Here is a 21,437-nt window from a genome sequence, read left to right on the forward strand (position 1 = left end):
CCGGCCTGGGTCGCCTCGCTGCCGAAGTGACCCACGACCGCCCGCGATGGCGTCCTCGCCGGAAGTCCAACTTCATGTACTTTAAACCCTCCTATTTCCTTGGGCTTTTAACCACAACTTTTATATTAGCTTTTGATTGTCATCACACTTTTAGGCTGGCATCCAAGTAAGTTTCATCCAGAGTAGACCCGCTGAAATTAATTACCGATAACATGACTAAGTTTGTGTTTCAGTGAGTCTACTTTGTGAAACTTAGTTCAGTGAAACCCAAAAAGTGTGATGTCAATCAAAAAATCCTTTCTTTCCCCCCAGCTGTTAGTTTTAACATTTTGCGAGGGAGGTGGAGGAAGGACTCTCTATTGTCACTCATGCTGGGCTCTTCGTCAGTTGCACCAACAGCGACGAAGCTGCCATTTTGGGCTGGTCGACCTCAAATACAGGAGAAAGGTGTCCCATTTGAAGTCAAAACAGGACAGGGGACACTTTTGTCCAAAAACAGGGCCGTCCCATTTTTCTAGGGATGGGTGGTGGTGGTGGTAACCCTACCTAGAGGAGCTGACTGTTGGTGGGAGGCAAAATAACAACAGAAGCCAAGAAGCTAAAAAGCTTTTTACAAACTTTTTTTAAAAAAGTAAGGTAAAGGGTAAAGGGACCCCTGATTGTTAGGTCCAGTCGTGTCCGACTCTGGGGTTGTGGTGCTCATCTCGCTCTATAGGCCGAGGGAGCCAGCGTTTGTCCGCAGACAGCTTCCGGGTCATGTGGCCAGCATGACTAAGCCACTTCTGGCGAACCAGAGCAGTGCACGGAAATGCTGTATACGTTCCCGCCAGAGCGGTACCTATTTGTCTACTTGCACTTTGATATGCTTTCGAACTGATAGGTGGGCAGGAGCTGGGACCGAACAACGGGAGCTCACCCCGTCGTGGGGATTCGAACTGCCAACCTTATGATCGAAAGCATGATGATTAACTCTTGGGATTTGGCGGGAAGTTTGGGATTTGAATCCTCATGATTTCCAGTCGCTCAATGGGATGTATGTTTTTGAGGCCTGGAAGAAGGATGTGCGATGGCTTCTGCTGGGTTAAAGCAGGTGGAGGAGAAATTGATTAACCAAAGGCATCTTAGCCCACCCTGGAGGGTTAGCGTGCGTCTGATAGTCTGCCCCAACGTACTTCCAAACTCCCCCCCCCCCAGAGCCTCTGAGGTCACAGGTGCAAGGTGTGCCTGGGCTTTGTTTTCACCCCCCCTGTTTTTCTCCATCCAGCTAGGAAAACAGGCTCTGCAGCAGGAGCACCAGGCAGCGCAGGTCAAACTCCTGCGAGGCACCTGTTTGTTGCTCCTCCTGTGGCTCGGCGAAGCTCAGACATGGGTCCCCGGTGGGCATCTCGGCAGGCCCAAAAGCAAGGCAAACAGCTGGGAGCCAGCTGCCTCTCCATCCCTGGGATGCTTCTCAGGGAGCTGGAGGTGTCTCTCAACAGTCACCCGCATGGTCCTCCCAGGGGCCTAGAAGAAATCGACTTCTGCTCATTAGATGCCAAGGTTCTTCTCTTCCTTAGTTTAAGTTCAGGATGCTGCAGGGCAAAGCCCCGTTGACCTGGGGAGGGGGAGAAGGCGCAGGGGGTAACCTGACCTTTTTGCCAAGGACACTGTCCTGCCACAAAGACGCTTAGGAATGGGCGTTGATGGAAATCAGACGTGCGAGGGGCGGGTGGTGCCCAAACATAGCGTCCTCCCGTGAATTGGTTATGACTTCAGGTTGTTGCTGGGTTTATTTATTTAAAAGGATCCACTCCATCCCAAACCTGAGTGCCAATGAAGGGAATCATTTTGCTTCAGCCCAGAAGATGTTCAGTGTTCAGGGGTTGTTTTTCCTCCTGTATGAACATAAAGGGGGGGCAGCTCTCTCTCTCTCTCTCTCTCTCCCTCTCGCCCGCTCTCTCTCTCTCTCCTGTGTGTGTGTGTGTGTGTGTGTGTGTGTACTCACTACAAACACTACAATAAGTGATGCAGCTGCTTCCAATTGCTGCGGCAGAAGAGACTCTTGCCATATTGCCAGATATTCCTCATGCAGCAACTCACAAGGCAAGCTGGGCTGGTTTCCCACCTTCAAGGCAGGCATTTCCACCTCCTCTGCTCGGGCAGTTCCTGGGACCCCTCTGCTTCAGCACTTGAATAAAATATTTGGGAAGACCGGGTCAGCCCTGCCCCGCATAATCAATCTCACGATGTGAACACATACACCATTTGAATGGCAATGCCTATCAACTTGGGGAGGGGGGCTTCAATATTTTATGGGGTGGGGTACCTCAGCCCCTATGAGTTGGCTCCTATGCCTGCCGCTGACCCTTATTCTGGTCTTCTCTCTTTTTAAATGAAGGGAACAATATCTATATTATTTGTTGTTCAGTCGTTCAGGTCGTGTCCGACTCTTCGTGACCCCATGGACCAGAGCACGCCAGGCACACCTATCCTTCACTGCCTCTCGCAGTTGGCCAAACTCATGCTAGTAGCTTTGAGAACACTGTCCAACCATCTCATCCTCTGTCGTCCCCTTCTCCTTGTGCCCTCCATCTTTCCCAACATCAGGGTCTTTTCCAGGGAGTCTTCTCATGAGGTGGCCAAAGTACTGGAGCCTCAACTTCAGGATCTGTCCTTCTAGTGATTTAAGAATGGATAGGTTTGATCTTCTTGCAGTCCATGGGACTCTCAAGAGTCTCCTCCAGCACCATAATTCAAAAGCATCAATTCTTCGGCGATCAGCCTTCTTTATTTATTTATCTATATTTATACTTGAATCCATATTGTGTTCGCGATAGAGTCTGGCATAGGATGCAAACTGGTACCTGCTACCTCACAGGTTCTTGTGGGGATTAAATGAGGACTAGGAGATCAGGGTTCGGATCCCCACTCAACTATGAAGCTCACAGGGTGCAACCTTGGGCCCAGTAACTGCCTCTCAGCTTAACTTACCTCACAGGGTTGTTGTGAGGATAAAATGGGGAGGGGGAAGAACCATGTATGCCAACTTGAGCTCCTTGAGGCAATAAACAGACAGGCAAAGAAACTACCCTAGCCACTCTTTTTACCTCCCACAATGCTCTGGAGCGATGCTGTGTCAGGGGCATTGTGGGAAATTTCAGTGGCAGCTAGGCTCACAACCAATGGTACTGCCTAGAGTGCTGGGGGGGGACACACAGACCCTCTAAGTGCCCCTATTTTCCAGGGACGGTCACGGATTTACAGAAGCCGTCCCGGTTTCTGATTTGATCCCAGAATGTCCCGCTTTTCCTTAGGACGTCCCTGTTTTCATCAGAGAAATGTTGGAGGGTGTGGAGTTATGTGACTCCCCCAAACCAAGGAGATAAATAAACAATGCAACCTTTAGAAGACATCTGCAGGAAGCCTTGTATAGGGAAGGGTTTTTTTTTTAATGTTTGTTGTTATATGATGTCTTTATATATGTTAGAAGCTGCCCAGAGTGGCTGGGGCAACCCAGTCTGATGGGCAGGGTAATAATATAATTTTTATTATATTTTCCAATTAAAACAATTAATTCAAACAAAAAGACATATATACATACGTATTTGTATCCTTGCTCTGCCGAACTACGACTTCCCTCCCTCACGTCAGCAGGTTTTCTAGTCCATTCTAATCGCACAGTTTCTTACTTAAATCTATTGTACTGTGTCATAGGGTTATTCCAATCCCGCTAGTGTCTTCAAACTTCCACGGTTCAATCTTATGTATTCAACAAATTTACTCCAATCCCTTTGGAATCTTGAGTCATCCTGGTTTCCGACCTTGCCAGTCAGTTTTGCAAGTTCAGCATATTCCATCATCTTCGTCTGGCACTCCTCAATCGTCGGTAGTTCCTGTAATTTCCACTTTGGGGCTAAAAGTATCCTTGCTGCAGTTGTTGCATACATAAACAAACTTTGGTCCTTTTTCGCAGTCTCTTCACCCATCAAGCCGAGCAAAAAAGCCTCCGGCTTTTTGGGGAAGGTATATTTAAACATCTTTTTCAGTTCATTATAAATCGATTCCCAAAACACTTTAACTTTCCCACATGTCCACCACATATTCACCATCTTTTTGTCTACATTTCCAGCATGATTTATCATTCATCCTATACATTTTTGACAACTTAACCCGTGTTAAATACCATCTATACATCATTTTATATACATTTTCTTTCAGGTGACACATGCTGTAAATTTCATATTTTCATTCCATAATTTCAACCACGCTTTGTACTCAATATTGAACCCAAAATCCACTGCCCATTTTATCATCTCTATTTTCATCGGTGAAATGTTGGAGGGTATAAGAGTGACCCTGGATTCGAGGGCATTTTGCCACGGTCCCCCTGAAGCTTGGAGCCAGCCCTGGTCTCCCATGTAACTGCATCACTGGGGGAAGGGTGTTTAAGGTGGCATTGTGGGGTGGGGTGGGGCGGGCAGAGGGAACACCCATTTAACTTTCAACCTCTTGCTTTAAAGCCCAGAGGCAAAAGACATGTCAGGGTGTTTGGTACAACTGAATTGTAGTTATGCATGCCTCAGAAAGATGAAACAGGCAATGCCAAATCTTCTCCCCATATAGTGAGGCAGAAACTTGCCCTCTGCACTCCCAGAAGCTTCCAATCCACAATATCATCTTATGCATTGTGAGGCCTTAACGGATGTAGGAGAAAAAGATAATGGTGGAAGGAAAATAAGGATAAGAATAAGAATGAGAGAGAGAGAGAGAGAGAGAGAACAAGACACTGAATGTGGCATGAACCATGTGCCCGAAAACAGAACCCCAAAAACCAAGCAAAAAAAAAAAAAAATGAGGGAGACCACAAAAGGAAATTATCAATGGAATTTGAACCTCCCTCCTCATTAAGAGGAAAGAAAAGTCTATAAAGCAACTTTTAAGAGAGCTTTGACCAATGAATTCCTTCTCAGGAACTGTGATCATGTGCTTTTTATTATTTCATTGTGCGCTAGAGGCGTGAATGGAGCCAAAACGGGGTGAGCTTTTCAGTTCACAAACATTCTCATCATTAAAATATTTACGGCCTCGTTCTAATGCAGAGGTAGGAGTGCTTACTCTCTGAAATCAGCCGACTCAGTTACAGGATAAGGCTGTCAACTGCAGGTTTTTCCACCTTGGAAGTTATGTCCCGTCTGATCTTGGGAGATGAGGATAATTGCTTATTAATTATTAGTATTACCTGTATTTATTTAGACCCATTAATCACATGTTACATAGAATTCGTAGAATTGTAGAGCTGGAAGGGACCACTAGGATAATCTAGTTCAGCCCCCTCCAATGCGGGAATCTTTTGCTCAATGTGGGGCTCAGGGGCGTAAGCAGGGGGGGCAGTTCCCCCCCCCATCAAGTAAAACAATAGAAAACGTAACTAACTGACCAATCATGTCGGTTCTGTCCCCCCCTAACAAAAGTCCCTGCCCCCCCACAAAAATCCTGGTTACGCCCATGGGTGGGACTCAAACCTACAACCCTGAGATTAACAGTCTCATGCTTTACCAACTGAGCTATCCCAAGATTACTTACATGTTTAATTTTAAACAGAAATGTAGTATACCTTTAAGTGGGGGAATCATACTACAAAACATTAATATGTAACCCCGATTTGCCCTGTCCAATTACTTGGTTGGGAGTGGTGGCAGCACAAAATGTGGGGTTCGTTGCACAAAACAGCACTAAACAGACTCTGGAAATTCCACTTCTGCAGTGAGAATTGTTTCTTAGAGATTTCAAGTCAGCAAAACTACGATCTCTCCGGTTCCTTTTTGTGGCAGGAGAACATTCTAGTTAGACAACAAATCTATGTCAGCCTGATGTGGAATTCTGTGAAAATGGAAAACATCACCCAGCATTTAGACACAGAGTTATCAAAATGCATTTTTGTGCTTCTTCCTGCTCTTCGTTTGGAAAGCCTCCTTTGGGGAGCGAGTATATAATTTTGCCAGAGTCGAATGGCTTGAGAGGACGACATGACCAGCTGTCAGGTGGCCCTCGCACCACGACTCGTCCCGAGGACAAGTGAGTCACAGAATTATGGCTCGCGAGGAATCCAGCAAGCCTGGATATGATGAAACAGCCTTTGACAGAGAGAGAGATACAAAGAGGCGCAAACATGGAGAAAGCTTTGTAGCACAAGAGTCATCCACAGGTCGTCACGGCTAACATCACCTGAAAGTGTCACCCTTACAGAATGTTGCCAAGAAACCCTCTCAACCTGCCGTTTAGTTTCACACTCGGCCTAGGGATTCCTGGATTAATCATCCTTAGCTTAGTGTTTTCGTTTGACAGAGGTGACAAGCACCATCCTTGTCATACCTATGGAGAGACAGGCAAGTGAAGGCGCTGGTGTGTATTTCGATCCCAGCTCGGCCACTTCTTGCAGCCAAAACGAGCCGGGTTAAAATAATCATTGTCGCTGATCATTGCTTCTCAAAGCAGCCGTTGAACCTCACAGCAATGCTGCCGTAGTAGTGTGCCCCACGGGGTCAGGTGGTCAGGGATGATGGGAGTTGGAGTTTTTCATGGACATTAAATGCTTGATTGCCATCTTTCCATTGTTGAGGGCTATCTTATGCTTATGCCGCTGAGACCATATAACACCGGCCCTGAAAGACCTACATTTGCTCCCAGTACATTTCCGAGCACAATTCAAAGTGTTGGTGCTGACCTTTAAAGCCCTAAACGGCCTCAGCCCTGTATACCTGAAGGAGCCTCCACCCCCGTCGTTCAGCCGGGACACTGAGGTCCAGCTCTGAGGGCCTTCTGGCAGTTCCCTCACTGCGATAAGTGAGGTTACGGGGGACCAGGAGGAGGGCCTTCTCGGTAGTGGCACCCCCCTGTGGAACGCTCTCCCACCAGATGTCAAGGAAATAAACAACTATCTGGCTTTTAGAAGACATCTGAAGGCAGCCCTGTTTAGGGAAGTTTTTAATGTTTGATGTTTTATCATGTTTTGATATTCTGTTGGGAGCCACTCAGAGTGGCTGGGGGGGGGGCTTGGCCAGATGGGCGGGGTACAAGTCATAAGTTATTACTATGATTATAACAGTAAAAATGAAATATGTTTGCCTCTTTCTGTCTCAAGAGACAATGGAGTGCACCTCCGGGGTGAAGTCAAACCACTGAGTTAGCGCACGGAAATGACCTCCCTGGGGTGCAAGCCTGGGCAGTGTGTCTGGAGGTCTTGGGCCACCCAGATGACAAGACCCCCCCCCTCAGATTCGCTGATGTGGCCCAAAGCAAAGCAGAGCAATGCATTTGGCACCAGCTTGGCTGCTGGAGTTGCCGAAGGAGACATTAAAATCAGATAAAAAACGGCAAAAGACAAAAACAAAAAAACCAAAATGCACACCTGACCATATATTTGAAAGGATCTAGTTCTACCCACCCAGTCAAAGGATGAGTGCAACAAAGGCCACTCTAACTACCCTCCCAGTTCAAAACTGTGGTCTTGGGTAAAAAAAAACAAAAAAGGAGAATGTTATTGTCCGTTGCTTAAAAAACAGACAGTGCTTCCCCGAGGAGAGCATTCCACAAACAGGGAGCCACAACTGAAAAAGGCTGTTTGTCATGCCGCTGCTCTCTGCACCTCCCTTGGGGAGGGCACACAAAGAACTCAGCCATCAGGTTGGCTCACGTGGTGCGTAATTCAGCGTTTGCGGCTCTTCCTTTGAAATCCTGATGGGCAGCAAGTGTGGTCACACGTGAAAGGATGTGGGACTGAAGAGACACACCTTAGGACCGAAAAGAAAGATGGGCTGGGTCTCCTCTCCTTAGAGGTCTGGTTACTCCCCACCCCCCAGCTTAAAGGCTGGTGGTGGGACTTAAAAGTGGGGCAACGCAAGCAGTTGTGTGTGTGTGTGTGTGTGTGTGTGTGTGTGTGTGTTTGCTTGCAATCGCCATCCCAGAGATGCATTAAAGGCAGTGACCGTGTGACCTCTGAAAACACCCTTAAGGCAGGACTGGAGAAATCCCAGGTGTGGGAGGACACAGATGCTGGTGGTGTCTAGGATTCAAAGTTTATGGAGTGCTGCCCTTATTGGCATTAGCAGCAGCTGCTATTAACCTCCACGCACACACCAGTGGCAGCTGGTGTAGCCTCATGTGCAAGAACCCCATCTGACACCAGCATCCATTTCTTTCCCCATGTCCTCCTGGTGCTGAGCAATTCACAGACCTGTTGCTTTATTCACCCCTGGCGAGATGATCCTTCACACCAGAGATTCGCACCGTAGGACGCAGAAGGTGCTATGGCAGAGGCACACCATCTCTTGGCATCCCTCCCAACGAGGGATCAGGGTGATCTTATGGAGATGGGAAATAGCAAGTGCCGCAGTGAGAATTGCTCATTTCACGGCTCCAGTCAAACAGCTATGTTCCCTCTACCGAGACATTCCTCCATTCCATTCCTTTCTCCTTATTTCTCATCCCATCCACAAGGAAAACAAGAAAATAGACACGTAGCATTCTGTGTCCACTGCTCTCATTGGCTCTTTTAGGGTTGGGGGGATTTTTGTAAAGATTTTTGGACTTCTGCACACCTGTGCGTTTCCAACTCTCTCTGTACATGCAGTTTTGGCATCCTTAGGGCTGGTGCTCACACCTGCAATTGGGGGAATAGAGGGAATGTTTCTAAAGCCACCGAAATGCTCCCTTTCAAAAGGATAGCATCCCAGAAGGATAGACATAAGGTAAAGGTAAAGGGACCCTGACCATTAGGTCCAGTCGCGGATGACTCTGGGGTTGCGGCGCTCATCTTGCTTTATTGGCCAAAGGAGCTGGTACAGCTTCGGGTCATGTGGCCAGCATGACTAAGCCACTTCTGGCGAACCAGAGCAGTGCACAGAAATGCTGTTTACCTTCCCACCAGGCAGTACCTATTTATCTACTTGCACTTTGACTTGCTTTCAAACTGCTAGGTGGACAGGAGCAGGGACTGAGCAACGGGAGCTCATCCTGTCACGGGGATTTGAACCGCCGACCTTCTGATCGGAAAGCTCTAGGCTCTGTGGTTTAACCCACAATGCCATCTGCGTCCCAAGGATAGACATGTGTACATAAGCCCTTTCTGACAGTAAGAGCCGTTCAACAGTGGAACCATCTCCCTTGGAGGTGGTGGACTCTCCTTCCTTGGAGGTTTTTAAGCAGAGGTTGGATGGCCATCTGTCATGGATGCTTTAGCTGAGGTTCCTACTTTGCAGGGGCCAGGACTAGATGACCCTTGGGATCCCTTCGTACACCACATTCTATGATATACTCATATGAGGCTCAATCTATTTCTTTTTGTTTTCATTACACATAAAATTACAGAAGAATGCAACCATGCACTTGCCACAAAAAGAAGCCAATGTTGAAATAGTAAACTGTCTTAATAATGTGAGTCGCGAATGCATCCGAGTACAACAGAAAACAGAGGCGAGGGTGAAAATGTGCAAAACCACGTAATTGGCTTGAAGTTAACTGAGATGCAAAAAAGTCTGTTAGAAAAAAACATTAATGCAAATACAATAGAAAATTTCAGGCAGATGTTTAGGCTCAGAATCAGTGGGGGAAAGAATGAGAAAGAATGACTTTAGACGACATCTGAGGAAGTTTTTAATGTTTGATGTTTTATTGTGTTTTGAATATTCTGTTGGGAGCCGCCCAGAGTGGCTTCCAGGTGGGTGGGGTATAAATATATTATTATTATTAGTAGTAGTAGTAGTAGTAGTAGTATAGTATTTTTAGTATTATTATTATTATATTATTATTATTAAAGAATCAAGACTCTTTGCTCTCTGCTCTGCTCCCCCTTTCTTGCCACCCAGGGCAGCCCTGCCCTCTGCCTGCCCCTCAGAGCCAGTGTGCCACACAGGGCTGGGTCTCTGTGGCAGCAGACTCTCTTCCTTGCCCACAGTGGCACTGGCAGGGGAAATACAGTGGTACCTCGGGTTAAGAACTTAATTTTCTGGAGGTCCGTTCTTAACCTGAAACTGTTCTTAACCTGAGGTACCACTTTAGCTAATGGGGCCTCCCGCTGCCGCTGCACGATTTCTGTTCTCATCCTGAGGTAAAGTTCTTAACCCGAGGTACTATTTCTGGGTTAGCGTCTGTAACCTGAAGTGTCTGTAACCTGAAGTGTCTGTAACCCGAGGTACCACTGTAGAGACATCCCAGGATCAAATCAGAAGCTGGGGTGTCTTTTGTAATTCTGGGACTGTCCCTGGCAAATCAGGACTCTTGTAGGGGATGATATAGCAGATGAATAGCATGGATGGCCAACACGTGACAGGGAAGAAGGGGCACGCCTTGGTATGGGAAAGAGGGCTTGTGAGCTTAACTGTGGCAGGCAGTCACAACTGCCCTGGCCTTAACCTACTCCCCAGCACACTAGAGACAAAACCGTATCAAAACATAAAGTGGTAATAACATTCTGGGCTTGCCAATGGGAAATGGATTCATTTAACTGGCTCTTTGGGGCTGGTGTTTCGCCACGGTGAGCTGCCCACCATTTGAAACCGAATAGGCCAGGATTCCACGTAGGCAATTTCTCCACCCCCCAACACAGCGGCAAATGTCTACATCCAGCCACACAAAAGCAATCCATCTTGGAACCACAGCGAACACCCTTGTAACTTACTCATCTGTAGGAAGCTGGCAACACCTCCTTTGGTTGCAGCAAACCTAGGCTTCTTTCAGAAGGACTGCCTCTCAAACTATACCGGGCTATGATTGGCGGTTGCTTTTTTGGGGTACTGGGAGCTTACAATGGTCCGAGCCAGTGCTGAGTTAGCCCTGTTGCAAGGGAAGGTTTCTTGGCTCCCCAACGGAAAGCGTGTTCACCAACAGCACAGGCATTGTGGAAAACAGGAAGCAGAAGGATGGAGTTCTGGTCACCAGCTTGTGAGAAGAAAACACCCTGGCCTCTAGCTCTTGAGTAAACAAGGAAGCATAGATTAACTTGGGCTATCTCATAAGAAGGATACTGGATGAGGCCACTGGCTCCTCTAGTCCAACATCCTGTTCTCACGGTGGCCAACCAGATGCCAGCGGCAAACTGGCAAGCAAGACCTAAGCATAAGAGCACTCTGTGGTTTCCAGAAACTGGTTTTCGGACTCATTGCAGACTGTGAAGCCACAGCATGGCCTCCAATGGATCAGCGTGCCAGGCTGTTAACCAAGATTTTGGTGGTTCAAGCCCACCTCAGTGACGGCTGTGGGCAGGATTCCTGCATTGTAGGGGGCTGTACTAGATGACCCTTGGGATGCTTTCCGACTCTACAGTTCCATGATTCTATGGCTAGCAGCATGGATAGCCTTGTCCTCCGTGAAATGGTCTAATAATCTTTTAAAGGCTTCCATGTTGGTTGCTGTCAGGGGCTGGACTGAGGAGGAATGGTAGGGACCACACCCCTCTGAACCTTCCCGAGAACAGGAGGACAGTATAGATTTAGAACGGTGGTTTGCAGAAGGGCATAGTTCAGAGGCTGCAGAGGGGAGAAACTGGGAAATATTGGGGGAGGAACAGGAAGAAGAAGAAGAAAAGAAGAAGAAGAAGAAGAAGAAGAAGAGAAGAAGGGGAGACAGCTGACAGACTCAGTGTCCTTGGAGAGCATTCCTGACCCACCTTCTCCCGGACAGGGGGCTTTGAGGGGAGTAGAACAGAGCTCAGAGGCAAAAGCTCAGAATAGCTGATGCAGGAGTGACGTCAAATAGGGTAGACGTAGGGGGGTGGGACTTTACTTGGAGCAACGCCATTTTTTTAGGGAAAGCTGCATTCCTTCGTCACTCTCTGTGAATTATTGAATAAATTGCTTGGTAAGAACTTTTATCGTTTCTCTGATTCTTGGCTGCCACTGTGGGAGGGATTTGATTCCCCGAAGCCTGACAGTGGCCATCACTGCCTCCTGAGGCAACATGTTCCATAGTTTAATGACACACTGCGTTGAAGAGGTACTGCCCCGAATCGTCTAACAATCAGCGTTGTTGGATGCTGTGTTTTGAGAGAAGGGTTTAGTTTATTGCTGCCCAATCGCACCGTGTCTTGAAAAAAAGGAAGAGACTACAAGTCAAGGGAGACAATACTGGCCTGGTATAAGGTAGTTGCTTACATTCCCATTTTCAGGTCAGCAGCAGAATGCCTTGGGAGAATGGAATGTTCTCCCATTGATTTCCGATTTTGATGGCAGGCTTATGTTCCTAGATTCTTGTGTACAGGACAAGAATGGGGGACTTGCAGCTCTCCAAATGTTGCTAGACTACAACCCCCTTAAAAAACAACAACACCCCACCACTTTTAAGCACTTAGGAGTAGGGGTGGGGGAGGAAGAAATTCAATTAAGTTCACATTGTTTGGCTTTTTGTTGTGTTATATTTTGTGTGTGTGTTTTTATACTGTAAACATCCCTGTGAGACTCAGAAGAAGGGTGGTATATAAATTTGATTTATTAATTAATTAATGAAAGCAAACTTGCCTGATTTGTACGTTTCTAAAGATTGTGTTAACTGAAACACAGCTGTTCTTCAAGATTCACACTTCTCTGAATTTTGCAATGGAGTTCTCCAGCCACGTAATGTGTTGAAAAATGCATACCAAAATGTGTTATATATGGGGAAATTGCTTTGCATTCACACACACACACACACACACACACACACACAGGGAAATTGCATACAAGTGTCTATTATGTAAAATTCGCACTAACATGTGCGTGAATTTTCATGTAGGAATAAATAAATCACAAGCTGATGCTGAAATCTGAAGCTGAACCCAAGATAGGGAAAATGAGAAAACCTAAAGTGCCCATCTCAAGTTAGGCATTGTTCTGTTATTTTGCTGTGACCCTCTGAGATTTATCCACTGTTTTGAGATTCGTGCATATGTGTGTCATCCTGTATTGTGGTTTCATTTTTCATTGCAAAGGCACCCTGGGAACACCGTTGTGTCAAAGGCGTGGGATATAAATATGGTAAATAAATAATTTGTTGGCAGCTGATGGCATGGGCCCGTGTGATTAAAAATCAAAGCCCAAGGGTTTCTCTCAGTAATAATTTGGTAATAGCTGGATACTAATAAGGTGCTACAGGGAGAAGACAACAACACTGCCATTTATATAACTGTGCTTATTGGTGAACTTGGGTCATGTAGTCCTGTATGGTGGCGGAAGGAGAAAGCAGATGGGGATCTACTAGCAGAAATCTGGGTTTGCAGTCGATCGGTGAGGGTTACTGACTCCCAACTGTGTAAGAAAAGCATCAGCACAAAAGCTTTAAAAGATACTGCTAAAACGAAATAGGCAAACCCAAGAGTTTTTTATTTTGACTGGGGCTCAGCTATAACACTGGAAATGGTGGTGATGATGACGATGAACTAAGCTTGGGTGAAGCTTGGGTGAAAACCAGGAGTGAATTTTTGTATGTGAAAGGACCGGGAGCTGGGTGCTGGGAACAAGTACTTGAGCTGAGCATGTGCTGCTTACAGGTGCTCTGGTCCTTCATGAGTGTGTCCTGCGATGTTGTTGCAGCAGCAGCAGCAACAACAACAAAATTATCATTTATACCCCACCCATCTGGCTGGGTTTCCCCAGCCACTCTGGGCAACTCCCAACAGAATACAGTGGTACCTTAGTTTACGAACTTAATCCGTTCCGGAAGTCCGTTCTTAAACCAAAGCGTTCTTTAACCAAGGCGTGCTTTCCCATAGCAGCAGGGACTCAATTTACAAATGGAACCACTCAACAGGAAGCGGAACATGTTCTGCTTCCAAGGCAAAGTTCACAAGCCAAACATCTACTTCCAGGTCTGCAGCAATCTTAATCCAAGTTGTTCATAAACTAAGCTGCTCTTAAACCAAGTTACCACTGTATTAAAAATGATAAAACATCAAACATTAAAATTTTCCCTAAGCAGAACTGCCTTCAGATATCTTCTAAAAGTCAGATAGTTGTTTATTTCCTTGACATCTGATGTGAGGGTGTTCCACAGGGCGGGTGCCACTGCCAAGAAGGCTCCCTGCCTGGTTCCCTTTAACCTCATTTCTCGCGGTGAGGGAACCACCAGAAGGCAGTCTAGCCTGGACCTCAGTGTCCGGGCTGAACGATGGGGTGGGACACTGCTTCAGGTATACTGGGCTGAGGCCGTTTAGGGCTTTAAAGGTCAGCACCAACACTTTGAATTGTGCTCGGAAACGTACTGGGAGCCAATGTAGGTCTTTCAGGACCAGTGTTATGTGGTCTCGGCAGCCACTCCCAGTCACCAGTCTAGCTGCCGCATTCTGGATTAGTTGTAGTTTCCGGGTAACCTTCAAAGGTAGCCCCAAGTAGATCACAGCCAAGTTATAGATGATTGTCTTATTTCATAGAATTGTAGAATTGTAGAGTTGGAAGGAGATCCCCAAGGATCATCTGCAATGAAGGAATCACAGCTAAAGAATCACAGACAGATGACCACCGAAACTCTGTTTAAAGACCTCCAATGAAAAAGAGTCCACCACCTTTTGAGGATGTTGAACACCTCTTACTGTCAGAAAGTTCCTCCTAATGTATAGTCGGAATCTCATTTCCTATTGCTTGAGTTCTTTATTTCAGGTCCTACCATCCAAAGCAGCAGAAAGCTTGCTCCATCTTCCATGTAACAGACCTTCAGATAGTGGAAGACAGCTTGAAGATTTGATGGACTTGTCTGGTCAACCACTGCGAAAAAAGACGAAGAACCCTACTTTGGGGGCATTACTCTTCAATATGTACCTGCAACAGGCACGCCAAAATGTATTGGCTATACTGTTCATGCATCAAGGCCAAGAACACCATCTATGGTCTGAAGTAGGAGGTCATAGAATAAGTCCAGTAGTCACACCAAACAGCAAATCAGGCTCCAAGGACAAGTGAAGACTTGGGCTAAATGAGCAGCAGGAAAAAACCAATCAGAAATATAGGAAAATATAGCAAGCTCAGAAGGACTTGGTATCAAGCAAAGTTCCACTCAGACAGGAAGTCCTCTTGTATTCCTTCCTGCCCAGGAAGGTCCACTAGCCAGTCTGGGAGGGCAGAACTGGTCCAGGACCTTCACTGTCACCTGCAGTTCAGTGACTTATCACACAAGCAACTGCACATAGTTCCATCAGCTTTTGAAACCATGTTTCTGGAGGTCAACTTCAGCTCTTTTGGGGTACAACCAGAAGAAATACAAAAGCTACGGAACCCATTTGACCCCATGGTGCACAGGGATGGGATCCTGTGGCTTTCTAGTTGACGTGGTCTCTAATTCTAATACCAGTCCTGGAGAGAATAACAATAGTCTGGAATGATGGAGGTTGTAGCCCAATGTCTGGAGGGTCAAAGGTTCTCCATCCTTACCATAGTCACACCCTCACTTTGCTATAGGGTGAAAGATCCTCTAATTCTCAGATAACCTATTATCAATACACAGTTCCGTGGGGGATGCAGAGTGATAAAATAGTGTGATGCATGGATCTAGTGATCCTCACCCAACTGATTCAGTAGGAGTTGGAGGAGACCCTGCACCCATGTCTACCATGACCTTTTGCTGAACTTTTCTGTGTTCTGGAATCAGCTGGGGAACTTCTCAGATGAATTCTCCCATCTTGTCTGTCCCTGCAGATGTTGGGAGCCAGAAAGAAGAGCCTTGGATTTTTCTCACGGTGTGTTCCAGGCCTGACAGCGTGATGAGAACTTCTCCCTTATTTCAGAACCAAAGAGCTCCTTCAGAAACAGAAATTGAGGCAGAGGAGTGGAATCTTTGTTTCTTTCTTAACCAGTTTGCTTACAAGTAGCAATCCCTTAGGGTATACGGGGAGATTAGGTTGTCTCCAGGAGGGCGTTGAGTCATCAACATCACCACAAGGGACTTCTGTGAAAAAGGAGAACAATTTGCGAGGGCTGGATGTGAAGTTCTTTGTGAAATGGGTGACCACAGAGCTCAGAGAAGGCCAATGGGGATGGGAAAATAGGGAGGTGTTAGGGGGTGTCTCCTGTCGTGCAAACATTCCTTCCCTCCCCCCAGCTTGGATGCAGCTCGGTGTTGCTGCCCCGCAAGAAGCTGGGAGGTGACTTTCATCTGATTGTAGCTGGAGCTGATGTAGCATCACATACCTTCAAAATCTGGTGAGATTTTGGTTCTGGATGGGAATTTCTAATCTCACTTTTGTCTTATCCACCTGCGTAGCAAATAGTGTGAAAAAGAATCAACACCCTTTGCTTCTTCATAAGGATGAAGTTCTGTTGACCCCATGGTGCAGGGATGGGGACTCTTGAGGAGGCTCTTGAGAGTCCCATGGACTGCAAAAAGATCAAACTATCCATCCTTAAAGAAATCAGCCCTGGTGCTCACTGGAAGGGCAGATCCTGAAGTTGAGACTCCAGTACTTTGGCCACCTCATGAGAAGAGAAGACTCCCTGGAAAAGACCCTGATGTTGGGAAAGATAGAGGGCACTAGGAGAAGGGAACGACAGAGGATGAGATGGTTGGACAGTGTTCGAAGCGACTGGCATGAGTTTGGCCAAACTGCGGGAGGTGGTGGAGGATAGGGGTGCCTGGATGCTCTGGTCCATGGGGTCACAAGAGTCGGACACAACTGAATGACTGAACAACAACAACAAGGATGAAGTTCAGAGTGCCGAACAGTTATACTTCTTGGAGGAATTGGTTGTTTAATGTCGGGCTTTTGTTGCTTCAAATGCATTGTCTGCTGGGGAGATAGGAAGCTGCCATGAGAAGGACCATAACACATTGACAGAACATCACCTAACCAGTTACCTTTTCCGGTCCACATTTTACCAGCTTTACCATGGGGGATTTGTCAAAAGCCTTACTGAAATCAAGATACACTAATCCACAGCATTCCACTGATCCACCAAGCTCTATCAAAAAGAAAGAAATGAGATTTGTCGGGCATGACTTATTTTTCTGATTACAGGTGGGTAGCCGTGGTTGCTGCCATAGTCGAAACAAAATAGAAAATTCTTTCCAGTAGCACCTTAGAGACCAACTGAGTTTGTTCTTGGTATGAGCTTTGAAGTGTGCATGCACACGAAAGCTCATACCAAGAACAAACTCAGTTGGTCTCTAAGGTGCTACTGGAAAGAATTTTCTATTTTATTTTTCTGAGAAACCCATACTATTAGTTAGTCACAGCATCCTTTTCTGAGTGCTCACAGATGGACCATTTAATTACCTGTTCGAGGACATTTCCTGGTTTTGATGACATGCTCACCGGTCATTAGTTACCTGGCTCTTCTTTTTCCCCATTTTGAAGGTGAGGATAACATTTGCCTGCCTCCAGTCCACAGGGACCTCAGCTGTTCCCCAAGATTATAGACAGAGGCTCTGAAATTACATCCACGAGCTCCTTTAGTACCCCTTATGAACAGCAGTGGCTTTCTGAGGTCTCAGGGAGAGGGCTTTCCCATCCCATTCTACTTGATCCCCTTTCTTTAAATGGAAAGATTGCACCCAGGGTCCTCTGCATGGAAAGCACTGCTCTGCTATTGCACCGTGGTCAAACCATGCCGGCAGAGTGTGTCACCCTGCAAGCATTTCTCTCCTCCCACCCCAAGACAAGCTGAAGCAAGCACCTGTAGCCGTTCCGCAATTTAGAGCTGATGGAAAGTGTTTGGCTCTAGGGAATAAGAGATATTAACCTGGCTGCAAATGATGAAAAAGACAACATACAAAGATGCCAAACCTAAGCAGGGTGGTTTGTTTTGTTTTCTTTGTGCAGGGGGGAAACGGGTGTAGAATTCTACGCCAGTGAAGGACACCAGAGGTCATCCAGTCCAGCCCCCTGCTGCAATGCAAGACTTGCTTCCCTCCACACAGCCATGAGTGGCCAGCTTTTGAACCAACTCTTGCAGCTGCACCTTGATGCTCAGGCAATAGCAGGTGGTCGTGTTTTGAAACATTTCACCAGCTTATTTCTGCAGATCAAGCTCGTGTTAAAACATTTCGTATTTCCCTGTTGCAAACCGCCCTAGGATTTTCGGATGAAGGGCGGTATAAAAATTTAATAAATAACAATAATGGTATTGTTAATGGATTAGCTTTTCTGCACTGCTTTTCATCCAAGTTTCACCCCTCCCATTTTATCTGAACAACATCCCTTTGTGCCTAGCAGTGAGTGCTGAAAACCGCCCCCTGCAAGGCCCTTTCCACCTGGCCTAGGGGTTGGGGCCCAGACTCACGGGAACAAACTCTGGGATTGGGGCAACCGTCTAAAACACTTTTAAATGTTTTTAAATAGCTTTAAATCTGTGGCGTTTTAAATGGGGGTCTTTTTCTTTTGCTTTTGCTGTGTTGGGGGGTAGGTTAAAGTTTTAGTTGGGTCTGGGGTTATTTTAATTTGTTTATAACTGCAAATTGTTTTTCATATTACAGTGGTACCTTGGTTCTCGAACTTAATCCATTCCGGGAGTCCGTTCGACTCCCGAAACCGTTCGAAACCAAGGCGTGGCTTCCGATTGGCTGCAGGAGCTTCCTGCGCTCAAGCAGAAGCCACGTCGGACGTTCGGCTTCCGGAAAACGTTTGCAAGCCGGAACACTTACTTCTGGGATCGCAGTGTTTTGGAGCTGATTTGTTTGGGAGCCAAGCTGTCTTAGTACCAAGGACGCAGGTGGCGCTGTGGGTTAAACCACAGAGCCTAGGGCTTGCCGATCAGAAGGTCGGTGGTTCAAATCCCCACGATGGGGTGAGCTCCCATTACTCGGTCCCAGTTCCTGCCCACCTAGCAGTTCGAAAGCACATCAAAGTGCGAGTAGATAAATAGGTACCGCTCCGGTGGGAAGGTAAACAGCGTTTCCGTGCGCTGCTCTGGTTTGCCAGAAGCGGCTTTGTCATGCTGGCCACATGACCCGGAAGCTGTATGTCGGCTCCCTCAGCCAGTAACACGAGATGAGCGCCGCAACTCCAGAGTCGGTCACGACTGGACCTAATGGTCAGGGGTCCCTTTACTGTATTAGTTTCTACTGTTTTATATCAGGGGTGGCCAACTCCCAAGAGACTGTGATCTGCTTACAGAATTAAGGGGGTTCAGGTCAAAGTTGTTGAGCTTTTTTAGAGAGAAGGAAATCCCTGTTTTGGGGGGTGCAGGGCAAAAACATTTAGCTTTTTTTTAGGGGAGCCAAGGTTGTTGAACTTCTTTGGAGGGGCCCAGTGATCTACCAGTGATCTACCACAGACATCCAGTGATCTACCGGTAGATCACGATCTACCTGTTGGACGTGCCTGGTTTATTGTATAGTCTGTATAAGGTAGGCTGAGAGATCATGAATGCCCGATGGTTACCCAGTGAGCTTCATGGCTGATTGAGGACTTGAACCCGGGACATTCAACATTCTCTGTTGCAAAGACACAGGCAGAGGCCAGGTTGCTGTTGTTTGGTCCAGTCAAAGAGAAGAGCAGGATCCGGAGCTGCCTTTGGATTATTTCCCAATGTGTCTTATCCCCCGTGTCATGTTCAGTTTCCAAAATTAGCAGGAGGAGAGGAGGCCAAGATTGGGGAAGGGGAAGCAGATGCAACACAAAGACTGGGCAGCAAGGGGTGGGGAAACCATCTGTACCGGTTGGGTTGTTTAAAAAAGGGGGTGGGGGAGTTTTCCCTACCTCCACACCTTCCCACATGAAAGAGCAGTGGAAACAGAGGCCCAGAGCTAAAGACAATGCCTTGCCAGAGTTGGAATTGAGATGGATTGGGTTACATGGCTCAGCTTGCGAAAGTTCCACTGAAGGTCACCGACGGATTAGAGAATTCCGGACTTCGTTTGGTGACCAGCGAACCAGAGTTAACGAAGGTGCTGTTGTGGAAGGAGGCAGGTGGGAGAGGCAGTGCCCGGACAAGGGAATCCATCTGCAGAGATGGGCAGTTCATAGCTACATGCTCTTCAGTACTGATGCAACGCAACCGGCAGGGGTGGACAGTGGGGAGATCTGCTGTTGAAAGGTTCAGTTTTCGGGTGCCTCCAGACTGTCAATATCTTGCAGGAGCGATTCACGTGTGCATTGGGGTTTTCTGTTTGTGCAGTGCAACAAATCCACTAAAAGAATAACAATAATGATGATACAATCCTGGACTTTTCGCAGTTTGCTAACAACAACACAACAACAACAACAACAACAACAATTTTATTGTATATACCCCGCCCATCTGGCTGGGTTTCCCCAGCCACTCTGGCTGGCCCACAGCACATAAAAAACCGTAAAACATGAGACATTAAAATTTTCCCGATACAGGGTTGCCTTCAGATGATGGGGAAAGACACTGAAAAATGTGGAATGGACCACGGTAAGGTGTGTAAACAACCCGCAAGCAAGTCACGTTGAATGTTCACTGTTGTGTAACCACCACATTAAAAAGCACAAAGAATTCTCAATAAAGGGTGGACAGGATGAATGCTGAAGAAGCAGGTTTTGTGTAGTTGGTTAATGCCGAAGGACTTGGGTCTAATTTGGAAGCTCAGGGGAGGCCCCTGAAAGGCCCCAAGGTTCTGAGGCTGGGGGCGTGAGTATGACATCATGACATCATGACAACATGCCGCAATGTGATGTCATGATGTCACATGCACTGGGCAACCATAACCTAGGGCCCATCTCAACTCCCCTGTCTTCCGGGTTTCTCTTCCTAGCGTTCTGTGCCCACTGAACATATCAGTCCTCGTTAATCTATTATGGGGTACCCACTCTCACAGTTAGGGGTTCCCCCTCCCCCTTTTTTTGTTCTTCTGCAGACCTTGTGTGTCTTTATGTATTTCAAGCGCACTGTTATTTTTGCCGCAGAACTGAATGACAAACCTATTTGCGAAATCTAGTACCTAGGAAATGAATTCCAGGGACCAGCTGTAGAGGAAACCACAGGATGAACAGAAGGGTTATTTAGGTTTCAAAATGTTGAAAGAGAAGAGGGTATAAATGTGCTTACGTCTCATTAAACTTGGCGGTATCTGAATGTCATTCGTTAGACCCAAGACAACATCAACGAAAGCCAGTAAGTGGGTTTTTTTTAAGGGTTGGATTTTTCTGCATTGATAGATTGATTCTGAAACCGAAAATGCTTTGTAAAATGGCGCTTCAAAAAACTGCAGCAAAAAAAAGCTGATCTGCTTTCCCCCACTGCCCAGCTGTTCACAGACCCTGTGATAGCTCAGTTGGTTAGAGCATGGTGCTGGTTACGCCAAGGTTGCAGGTTCGATTCCTGCATTGCAGGGGATTGGATTAAATGATCCTCAGGGTCCCTTCCAATTCTACAGTTCTATGATTCTGTGATTCTATGCTCTACAGAACTCTTCTACGTAGCAGCAGGGGCGTAGCAAGGGGGGCAAGGGGGGCAAGGGGGGGCGGGTCGCCCCAGGTTCCATAATGGAGGGGGTGACAAATTATTATTTTTTTGATGCCTGCTCCGAAGGTCTTATTACTA

General features: G+C 46.8%; 1 non-coding gene across 1 annotated transcript; it reads left to right on the plus strand.

The window, feature by feature from the left end:
* Window positions 1-21,153: 21,153 nt before the first annotated feature.
* On the plus strand, window positions 21,154-21,228 carry TRNAT-GGU. The gene has a single exon. It is a non-coding gene; the product is annotated as a tRNA-Thr (tRNA).
* Window positions 21,229-21,437: the final 209 nt, after the last annotated feature.

Source organism: Lacerta agilis, chromosome 14 (genome assembly GCF_009819535.1).
Source record: "Lacerta agilis isolate rLacAgi1 chromosome 14, rLacAgi1.pri, whole genome shotgun sequence".
NCBI lineage: Eukaryota > Metazoa > Chordata > Lepidosauria > Squamata > Lacertidae > Lacerta > Lacerta agilis.